This window comes from Ovis canadensis, chromosome 8 (assembly GCF_042477335.2).
Source record: "Ovis canadensis isolate MfBH-ARS-UI-01 breed Bighorn chromosome 8, ARS-UI_OviCan_v2, whole genome shotgun sequence".
Taxonomy (NCBI): Eukaryota; Metazoa; Chordata; class Mammalia; order Artiodactyla; family Bovidae; genus Ovis; species Ovis canadensis.
The window spans coordinates 103,234,429-103,245,918 of record NC_091252.1 but is presented as its reverse complement, the minus strand read 5'-3'; the positions used below and the strand labels follow the sequence as shown (position 1 = coordinate 103,245,918).

Sequence of the window (11,490 nt, the reverse complement as noted above, 5' to 3'; positions counted from 1 at the left end):
ATTGTTTTCCCCTATTTCTTTGCATTGTTCACTTCAAAAGGCTTTCTTATCTCCCCTCGCTGTTGTCTGGAACTCTGAATTCGGATGGATGTATCTTTCCTTTTCTCCTTTGCCTTTAGATTCTCTTCTTTGCTCAGCTATTTGTAAGGCCTCCTCAGACCACCATTTTGTTTTTTTGCATTTCTTTTTCTTGGGGATGGTTTTGATCACCGCCTCTTGTACAGTGTTACAAACCTCCACCCACAGTTCTTCAGGCATCTATCTATCAAATCTAATCCCTTGAATCTATTTGTCACTTTCACTGTATAATCATAAGGGAATCAAGTTAGGTCATACCTGAATGGTGTAATGGTTTTCCATACTTTCTTCAGTTTAAGTCTAAATTTTGCAATACGGATTTCATGATCTGAGCCACAGTCAGCTCCCAGTCTTGTTTTTGCTGACTGTATAGAGATTCTCCATGTTTGGCTACAAAGAATATAATCAGTCTGACCTTACTATTGACCATCTGGTGACGTCCATGTGTAGAGTCATCTCGTGTTGTTGGAAGAGGATGTTTGCTATGACCAGTGTGTTCTCTGGGCAAAACTCTGTTAGCCTCTGCCCTGCTTCATTCTGTACTCCAAGACCAAACTTGCCCATTACTCCAGTCATCTCTTAACTTCCTACTTTTGCATTTCAGGCCCCTATGGTGAAAAGGACGCCTTTTGGGGGTGTTAGTTCTAGAAGGTCTTGTAGGTCTTCATAGAACCGTTGAGCTTCAGCTTCTTTGGCAGTACTCATCAGGGTGTAGGCTTGGATTGCTGTGATGCTGAATGGCTTCCCTTGGAAACTAACAGAGATCGTGCAGTTGTCTGTAAGCGTGCACCCAAGCGCTGAACTTTGGAGCCTTTGGTTGGCTATGAGGGCTACTCCATTTCTTCCAAGGGATTCTTGCCCACAGTAGTAGATATAATGGTCATCTGAATTAAATTTGCCCATTCCTGTCCATTTTAGTTCACTGATTCCTAAAATGTTGATGTTCATTCTTGCCATCTCCTGTTTGACCACTTCCAATTTACCTTGATTCATAGACCTAACATTCCAGGCTCCTACGCAATATTATTCTTTACAGCATTGGACTCACTTTCCTAACCAGACACACCCACAGCTGGGTCTTGTTTCCACTTTGGCTCAGCCTCTTCATCCTTCTGGAGCCATTTCTCTGCTCTTCTCCAGGAGCATTTTGGACACCTGCTGACCTGGGGGGGTCCATCTTCCAGTGTCATATCTTTTTGCCTTTTCATGCTGGTCATGGGGCTCTCAAGGCAAGAACGATAAAGAGGGTTAACACTCCCTTCTCTGGTGGAGCGCTCTCCAGCATGACCCGTCTGTCTTGGGTGGCCCTACACAGCATGGCGCATAGTTTCACTGAGTTAGGCAAGGCTGTGGTCCATATGATCAGACTGGTTAGTTTTCTGTGATTGTGGTTTTCATTCTGTCTGTCCTCTGACAGATGAGGATCAGGGTCTTGTGCAAACTTCCTCATGGGAGGTACTGGCTGTGGGCAAGGCCATGCTCAGTGAGTCTTTAACCCAATATTGTTGATGGGCAGGGCTCTGTTCCTCCCAGTAGCTGGGCCTGTGTTCAGTCTTAGTAGTTGCAGCACAAGCTAATTGCTCGCTGGCAAGTGAAGTCATAGCTCCCCGACCAGGGACCGAACTCATGTTGCTCGCACTGTAAGGCAGACTCTCACCCACTGGGCCACTAGGGGGTCCCTCCTTTCTGCTAATCCGTACTAATGTGTAAGTGAGCAAAGACATTGAGAAAAATAAGTGAAGTGAAGTGAGGTGAAGAAGTCACTCAGTCATGTCTTAAATGGTGTCTGCAGCATTAGTTCCGGATGATACTGGGACCTGCAGCCACATTGCAAAGCACTGGTGTCTTCAGCTTCTTGCCTCTTGACTCTTCTCCATGTCTTTTCTCGGAGCCCTTCTGATGTTCCCTCTGCAGAATGCACAGCGCTAGCTGGTCTTGCCCGAGTGCTCAGATTCCCAAGTCCACACTGGACAGCGACTGCCCCCGTCCTCCCATGAGTCCTTCATGGGCCCTCCTGAGAGTCAGCCGAGACTTGCTGTGTGTGAAGACTGTGCAGCATTTTCACCCTGAAAAGGCACTTGCCTCTGTGAAGGGCCCTACCCTCTGAGGAAGGCGCTTGGGTGCTGCTGCTGTGTGGCCCTGCTAACTCACCGTGCCTTCCTCCAGGTTGCAGACAGAAGCTCTGGCTTCAGGACAGCTCAGGGGAAGTCCTCCCTCTTAGACCCAATTCCAAAGTGGATAAAAAATTTCTAGCTAAGTTTTTGCAAAGATGGAGGGCTGGAAGGCATAGTATATTAATCTTAGTGGTTGAGTCCCTCCCATATTCCACATCTTTCTATTATTTCTTACCCATTTCAAGTTCCCCACCAGTTAACTTGTAATTAAAGATTTTAATGAAAAAAATATTTTCATTGGTACTTAATATCCTTGCATTTAAATTATAAAATCCTATTCTGCATCTCATAAAGTCAATTTTTCCCAAGAACATGGCTTTTTATATTCTGATTGGCTGGATGGGAGAATTCACACAACACTCACACACACACACACACACACTTCTATGGAAAAAAATCTATTTTCTTGGAAAGACCACATCTATCTCTCTATTCTCAGTCCTAAAATAATCATAAGACTTATTGAAACTGCTTTTTCTTCCCTAGATCCATTGAAACTTAATTTATAGTTCCTGCTTGTCTTGAACCTGGATGACTCCTGGGGTCTCTGTGCCAATCTCTGGGCCCCAACGTCCTTCCTGGTCCTTTCCACCCCCCACAGACAACAGACGTAATCTTCCTATAATGCAGTTCTGACCATGCCAGTTCTGTCCTTACAATTACTTATTGCTTTTTGCTTTTTATTCACTTTAAGAATATTTATATTCAATAAACAAAAGTAACTTGTGGGATATAAATTGGAAGATAACTTGGGATTAACAGATACACACTATTACACATGAAATAGGTGAAGAGCTAGGCCCTACCGTATAGCGCAGGGAGTGTAGTAGGATATTAGATTATGTTACAATATAACCAATCTAGTGTGGTGACCTAAAGGGAGAGAGTCTGGGAGAATACACACGTATATTCATGCATAGCTGAATCCCTCTGCTATATACCTGAACCCAACATCACACTGTAAATCGACTACGCCTCAGCAACAGAGCAAGACAGACAAGGCGCAGGCCTCTGTATCCTGACAAGCGGGCACAGCTGGCAACTGCCCCCGCCACAGCCCAGGTGTGGACTGCCGCTCCAACTCCCCACCCCCGACTCCCCTGTGAATCTGGCAACCACTGGTCTGTTTTGGGTTCCTTTAATTTTGCTTTTTCCAGAATAACATATAAATGAAGGCGACTTCCCTGGGGGCTCAGACAGTAAAGCGTCTGCCTACAATGCAGGAGACCCAGGTTCAACACCTGGGTCGGGAAGATCTCCTGGAGGAGGGAATGGCAACCCACTCCCGTGTTCTTGCCTGGAGAATCCCATGGAGAGAGGAGCCTGGTGGGCTACAGTCCACGGGGTCGCAAAGAGTCGGACACGACTGAGCGACTTCACTCTCACTTTCACAGTATAGTAGCCTTATTCTGTAATTAAACTTTTTACTCTGAGGTAATCATAGACTCAACGCAGTTGAAGGGAACGACACAGAGGCCTCTGGACACCGGCCCTGCTGTGCTTCCAGCCCCACCTTCCGTGCGGGCGCTGCCTGCTGGCCTCACGCACACTGGCATGGAAGCACGCTGTAGGGTCCCTGTCCATATTCCCAGTCTGTGCTCCCGCCTGAACCTTCCTCTCGTCACCACATCCAGATAGAGCTGGAGAAGGTCTTCCCTCCTAACAAACGGCAGTTATTTCACAGGCATTTCCACCATCGCCTCTCACTGTCCAGGCTTCTCTCCTCCCATCACGCCTCTTCCATCCTGAACTATGGACCATCGCGCAGCACTTGGTTGTCCTCATGGCTGAACAGCTGTGCTGCAGGGTCCCCGTGTATAGAAACGGGAGAAGCTCCCCAGCCTCCCCCTGTCCAGCTACTGTCCCATTATCCTGGGTCTCTTTACAGCCACGTCGCCCCAAGCACGCTCTGTCAACACTGCTCGAGCCTTCCTTCCATGTGCCCTCCTGCGTGCTGACATGCCAGAACGCTCCTGTCACGGCACCACGAATGCTCTTGGGCCAGATCCAGCAGAGGCCCCTTGCTTGGAACACTCCTTTCGCCTGTCCGTGCTTTGTGACGCTGAGCTCTCAGGGCTTTCTCCTGCTTCATTCGTTGCTCATTGGCTCCTGGACCCCTGGATCGTCTCTCACTCTCTATCCAAGTTCTGGCTGTGGGTGTTTCTTGGGGCTCTTGGAGGGCACTCTTAAGAAGGGTGGGTGTGCTTTTCTTATTTAAGATTTTTGTGATTATACCATGCTACATGGATATATCTTTTAAGTTAAAATCCACCATTACATAAAGAGTCAGAATTCCACTGAGTACTCACACCAGCCCCATTCTCCTCCAGAACTAACCCCATCCCAGGCCTGGGGTTCCGCCAGCCCCTCCAGCCTTCCCCCTCCCCACACAGATGCCTTCACGCTGTTAGGAAGAGCTTCCCTCAGCTCCCTGGGAGTTGGCTGTCATCTCTGTCATCTACCCTGAGTACTTATTCTTTTTCAGAGCAAACTGATGACTTTGTCCCTAGTAACTAGCGTAGTCTGCGATTGTCTATTGCCCTCTCTAAGAGGGCAATCTTCCTCAGTCTTGGCTGTGAGAACAGACCCTCTGGACGCAGCAACTGTGAGCCTTCCAGCGTTTCAGTCCCAGTGCTTGGAGGGCGCAGGGCACACGGGAGCAGCACAGAGCACACTGACAACTCCAGCGCAGCCTGTGCTTGATGCCCATCCCACACGCACACCCCAGGACTACAGGCATGTGCACATATGTGTACAGTCACTCATCACCCGTGGATTTCGTACTTGTGAATTTGTCCACTTGCTCAAAAGTTCCAAGGGAGGAGAAGATCGGAGATGCACACCCTCCCAGAGACAAAGGCAAGCGAGAAAAGCAACAGAGCACAGCACAACGAACCCACCACTGCCGCCATGGCCTGAGACGCCCGAGCGGGAGCCCCGCTGCTCTCTGCTCCCCACGGTTACTGTTGCTCAGTCGCTCAGTCGTGTCCAACTCTTTCCAGCCATGAGGACTGCAGCCCGCCAGGCCTCCCTGTCCTTCACCATCTCCCAGAGCCGGCTCAAACTCATGTCCGTTGAGTCAGTGATGCCATCCAACCATCTCATCCTCTGTCGTCCCCTTCTCCTCCTGCCTTCAAGCTTTCCCAGCATCAGGGGCTTTTCTAATAAGTTGGCTCTTTGCATCAGATGCCAGAGTATTGGAGCTTCAGCTTCAGGATCAGCCCTTCCAATGAATATTCAGGACTGATTTCCTTTAGGATTGACTGGTTTGATCTCCTGGCAATCCAAGGGACTCTCAAGAGTTTTCTCCAACACCACAGTTCAATAGCATCAATTCTTCAATGCTCAGCCTTTATAGTCCAACTCTCACATCCATATATGACTATGGAAAGACCATAGCTTTGGCTAGACGGACTTTGTTGGCAAAGTAATGTCTCTGCTTTTTAATATGCTCTCTAGGTTGGTCATAGCTTTTCTTCCGAGGAGCGAGCATCTTTTAATTTCATGGCTGCAGTCACCATCTGCAGTGATTTTGAATCCCAAGAAAATAAAGTCAGCCACTGTTTCCATTGTTTCCCCATCTATTTGCCATGAAGTAATAGGACCAGATGCCATGATCTTAATTTTATGAATGTTGAGTTTTAAGCTAGCTTTTTCATTCTCCTCTTTCACTTTCATCAAGAGGCACTTTAGTTTCTTTTTGCTTTTTGCCATAAGAGTGGTGTCATCCGCATATCTGAGATTATCTCTCAGCAATCTTGATTCCAGCTTACACTTCATCCAGCCCAGCATTTCGTGTGATGTACTCTGCATATAACTGAAATAAGCAGTGTGACAATATACAGCCTTGACGCACTCCTTTCCCAAGTTTGAACCAGTCTGTTGTTCCATGTCCAGTTCTAACTGTTGCTTCTTGACCTACATACAGGTTTCTCAGGAGGTAGGTAAAGTGATCTGGTATTCCCATCTCTTGAAGAATTTTCCAGTTTGTTGTGGTCTACACAATCAAAGGATTTAACACAGTCAATGAAGCAGATGTTTTTCTGGAACTCTCTTGCTGTTTCTATGATCCAATGGATGTTGCCAATTTGATCTCTGGTTCCTCTGCCTTTTCTAAATCCAGCTTGAACATCCGGAAGTTCTCAGTTCACATGTTGCTGAAGCCTGGCTTGGAGAATTGTGAGCGTGACTTCGCTAACATGTCAGGTGAGCAATTGTGCGGTAGTTCGAGCATCCTTTGCCATCGCCTTTCTTTGGGATTGGAATGAAAACACCTTTTCCAGTCCTGTGGCCAGTGCTGGGTTTTCCAAATTTGCTAGTGTGTTGAGTGCAGCACTTTAACAGCATCATCTTTTAAGGTTTGAAATAGCCTAGTTAGAATTTCATCACCTCCACTAGCCTTTTTTGCAGTGATGCTTCCTAAGGTCCACCTGACTTCGCACTCCAAGATGTCGGGCTCTAGGTGAGTGATCACACCGTGGGTCATTAAGATTTCCCACGATAGAGAGCCCCAAAGCCTTTCCACATGAAGAAACCTTCATTTCTCTTAGTTTCAACAGGTCATGTGTCCAGAAACTTTTGTTGTCTTTTGTAGTCTTTAACAGTCTTATTTTTATTTATTGTTGGCTGTGCTGGGTTTTTGTTGCTGTTCACAGGCTTTCTCTAGCTGTGGTGGGTGGGGACTACTCTTTGTTGGGTGCACAGGCTCTGGGGCACTCGGAGCTCAGTGGTTGTCACACATGGGCCTAGTTGGCCCGTTCCCCAAGGCATGTGGAATATTCCCAGACCAGGTATCAAACCAGTGTCCCCTGCATCACAAGGCGGCTTCTTACCCACTGGGTCACCAGAGAAGCCCTAGACTCACCTCTTTTAAGCTAAGCTAAGTCGCTCAGTTGTGCCCGACTCTGTGCGACCCCACAGACAGCAGCCCACCAGGCTCCCCCGTCCCTGGGATTCTCCAGGCAAGCACGCTGAAGTGGGTTGCCATTTCCTTCAGAGGGAAAAAAAACTGTGCCTAAGAGCCCAGCTACTAGAGATCTAAGCCAGTGGCATGTTTTCCTGGAATCCAGATATTCACAAATGTGGCAACGATAGTGACGAAAGGCGCAAAACCCTGAAGATAAGGCGGGGGGGTTACTGCCCTCTCCCTTTCTGGGGCCCCTGCGTCTCCCCTGGGGCAATGGGGGAAGCTCTCAGAAGACACTTTTGGGAACTGACACACTCTCTGTGGCATGCAGACTAGAGGACTGTTCCAGACATCATCGTTCCCACTGAGCATTCTGTCCAGAGCGCCTGCCAGGCTCCAGGCCCTGTCCCCCTTCTAGGACGAGACTGGGCCTTTTCCTGCTCTGTTGTGAACAGCAGGCACTCAGTGAGCCTGGGCTAGAAATACAGAAGAGGCTTCGCACTCAGCAGGCTGGGGGAGTGGGGAGCCTGGCTCCTGCAGACAGGCTGGAAACCGCGATGCCGTGTGTGTGCTGCTGGCTTGGAAACGAGGGTCCCCCACCTTTTTCCGGAGCACCAGCCCTCTGCCCTTGTTTCCTGCTGCGGCGCCTTTGCAGTGTCTGCGGGTTATAATCTTGTCCCGTTACTGACTGCAGCCTAAAGGTAAAGCTTCACCTGTCTTGCTCGCTTAGGTGGGTGCCTGGCACTCAGGGTGCTCAGCAAGTACTTTTGTTGAACGAGTGGGTCCAGACACTGGACAGTGTGGAGGCAGGAGGGTGGCGTCCAAGGGGACAAGGGCCCCCCGGAGGGTTAGGGCTCTCAGAGTCCCTCGTCAACTCCTCTTAGCCTGGAGCCTCAGCGCTGACAGGAGGGCCTATCTTCTGTGAAGACTCACTCCATTTATCCTGAAGGCAGCCCGTGCTTTGTCACATAGAGAAGCCTGGGACTCAGAGGACTTAAATCCTTCTCCAGAGTCACGGCAGCTGGTAATGGAAAGAGGTCCGAGCTGAGTCCAAAGCCTAAAAGTTTACAGATGTCTTAGCTCCAGACAGTTCCCTGAAAACCACGAAGGACAACGGTTGTTGGGAGCTCTGGCTCTGGGGTGAGGACGCAGCGGAGACGCCTGTCTGTGCCTCAGTTTCCACGTCTGTGAAACGATGGGGATGGTGATAGCATCTGTGCACAGGGCCATGGGCATTAAACTGAAAACCACCTGATATGTAACCAGGGACCAAGAAGCATCAGATAGCACTGTTGTTAGTACACTCACAAAGCTATTATTAATACAATCAGGACACAAGCTGCTTTCCCTGGGTCTCCTCGGACTCTGTTCCAGATGAAAAATCGGTGTGGGCAAGGTGCTCAGGGGTCAGTGCCCGTCACCCGTGCCAGTCCGGGGTCCCCACGTACCACCCTCTGGGCGGAGGGGAGCAAGGCAGCAGGGGGTCATACCCATCACTGCTTCCAGCAGCACCTCATTTCTCTCATGTCTGGGGGTGAACTCACCAAGTCAATTTGTGCAGCCACTTTGAAGAAGTGAAAAGGGCCAGGGGGTCCTGGGAAAGCCAAGGACGGGGGAGGCCAAGGGGTGGAGACTCAGCAGGTCAGCCTGAAGCTGAGCACCTCGAAGGCCGAGAAGAGGCTCACCTGACGCTCACCTGGGTGCCGTGGCGCCTGCGGATGAGGGGCCGGGCAGCTTTCAGACCCTGGGAGTTTGGAGGAGGGACAGTCCCCAAGACGTGGCTCCTCAGGAGGGACCTGTGGCCCCTCACCTGGACCGTCCCCCTCGCCCGGACCCTCCCCCTCTCCCGGACCCTCCCCCTCGCCCGGACCCTCCCCCTCGCCTGGACCCTCCGTCTCACCTGGACCTTCCCTCCTCTCCTGGACCGTCCCCCTCGCCCGGACCCTCCCCCTCGCCTGGACCTTCCCTCCTCGCCTGGACCCTCCGTCTCACCTGGACCTTCCCTCCTCGCCTGGACCCTCCGTCTCACCTGGACCTTCCCTCCTCGCCTGGACCCTCCCCCTCGCCTGGACCCTCCCCCTCGCCTGGACCCTCCCCCTCGCCTGGACCCTCCCCCTCGCCTGGTCCCCACACCCCTCCGAGACCCCCTTCCCCAGTCCCTGTGTCTCGGCTCTGGTCTCAGCTGCTCACCTCCTGCCCATCTCCAGCTCCTGCAGAGAAGAGGGCCATGCCCTCAGTTCCCCTCCAGCCCCACACGCCTTCTGCCTCTCGGGCCAGAGGCAGATTCAAATGCGGTCCTTGAGCTAGGGACGACTCAGGAAGGGCGGTGAGCGCTGCTGGGGCTCCAGTGTGCGTCTCCTGGATGGCCAGCACCAAGCGGTGAGGCCAGGTGGCCGGAGAGTGACTGTTGTGGGGGAGCAGAGACAGAGATCAAGAGAAAGAGAAAGACACAGAGACAGGCAGACACACAGAGGGAGACAGGGGGACAGAGGGAGGCAGAGAGACAGAGAGAGACGGAGAGACAGACACACGGAGGGGCACACAGGCAGAGATGCACACGGTGGGGGGGGGCAGGAGAGGTGTTGGCACCTGCTGGGGTCCCTCTGATCCCACACAACCTCCTGGAAGGGATGCCCTCTAGTTTATGATGAGGAAACTGGGGTTCAGGGAGATTCAGGGGCAGCTGGATTTGCCCAGCTTGTCTGGCCCCAGCCCTCTGAGTCTCGTTATTCTCTGGGAAGTGATGGAGGAAATTCAAAAGCAGAAAATTGCGAGCGCAAGCTTGCTACGTTTGTGTTGGGCTTGAGTGCAGTGTGCAGAAGCGAAGGGAAGTGCCCACTGTCTGAGGGGCTGTGTGTCCCCAGGTCAGTCAGCAGTGGAGGTGCCCGTGAGGCCACGATGGGGAGCTGCCCACGGGGGCCTGGGCGGGGGAGGTGGTGGTGTCTGTGTGTTTAAATCCCACAGCGCGGGTCTGGCGCAGGGGGCACCGTGGGAGATTCCGAGCGCGTTTCACAGGGCCTGGCTGGGAACACAGCTGCAGAGCTGAGCAGACACACAGGGCCCCCCGAGGGGCAGCTGCAGAGGAGGGCACAGACGGTGGCCCAGGAAGGCTTCCTGGGGCTCCAGGATCCCCCTGCATCCGGGGCCCGCGTGCTGGGGGTGCCCCACCCCACCAGAGGGCAGGGAGCAATGCTAGGGAGTCGATCAAGGAGCACAACACCGAGACAGGTCTGAGACAGGTGGAGGGGAGAAACGAACCCGCAGGAGGGAGTTCCCAGCAAACAGCCCGGAAGACGGGGCGGCGGGGGGTGCAGTGGGGAGATGGCCAGGCCAGGCACCGATGTCTCGACGGCAGTGCTCGAGTGTGTGACACACGGAAGTGTCTGTTCTCAAAACCAGCCTTAGATGTGGCGAACAGCTCCTGCCATGACAATGCCCTGCGCCAAGTCGCTCAGCGCCGGCTGGCTTGGACATAAGGGCCTTCTTCACACAGAGTGTGCAGGCCACGAAGGCGGCTGCTCTGGGCTGTGGGCAGAAGGCTGCAAGTTCCCTGGGGAGCTCTCAAGGCCTGGTCCAGGGTGCCAGGTCCACAGTGATCCTCCTGTGAAGGGGAGGGTTGGGGGTGAGGACTTGCTGAGCAATAGCTCAGTCAACCAGCTTGTTTTATAGCTAAGACAAAACAAGGCCCAAGGGTGGACTTGTTTATCTTCACCTTCAGCGAGATTGGGCCAATAGCCCAGTCAGTCAGTTCAATCACTCAGTCGTGTCTGACTCCTTGTGACCCCATGGACTGCAGCCCGCCAGGCCTCCCTGTCCTTCACCAACTCCCAGAGCTTGCTCAAACTCATGTCCATTGAGTCGGTGAGGCCATCCAACAATTTCATCCTCTGTTGTCCCCTTTTCTTCCTGCCTTCCATCTTTCCCAGCATCAGGGTCTTTTCCAATGAGCCAGTTCTTCACGTCAGGTGGCCAAAGGATTTGAGTTTCAGCTTCAGCATCAATCCTTCCAATGAATATTCAGGACTGATTTCCTTTAGGATGGGCCGGTTTGATCTCCTTGCAGTCCAAGGGACTCTCAAGAATCTTCTCCAACACCACAGTTCAAAAGCATCAATTCTTCAGCGCTCAGCTTTCTTTATAGTCCAACTCTCACATCCATATTCGACTATTGGAAAAACCATAGCTTTGACTAGACAGACCTTTCTTGGCAAAGTAATGTCTCTGCTTTTTACTGTGCTGTCTAGGTTGGTCATAACTTTCCTTCCAAGGAGTAAGCATCTTTTAATTTCATGGCTGCACTCACCATCTGCAGTGATTTTGGAGCCCAAAAAA

At 51.6% G+C, this 11,490-nt stretch overlaps 1 long non-coding RNA gene across 1 annotated transcript; it reads right to left on the bottom strand.

Annotated features, from left to right (window-relative positions):
- Positions 1-8,702: 8,702 nt before the first annotated feature.
- Positions 8,703-10,759, bottom strand: LOC138445424 (uncharacterized). The gene is made up of 3 exons (XR_011258870.1): positions 10,417-10,759; positions 9,349-9,562; positions 8,703-8,870 (listed from the first exon to the last, which is right to left on the bottom strand). It is a non-coding gene; the product is annotated as an uncharacterized lncRNA (long non-coding RNA).
- Between the last annotated feature and the right edge of the window lie 731 nt (positions 10,760-11,490).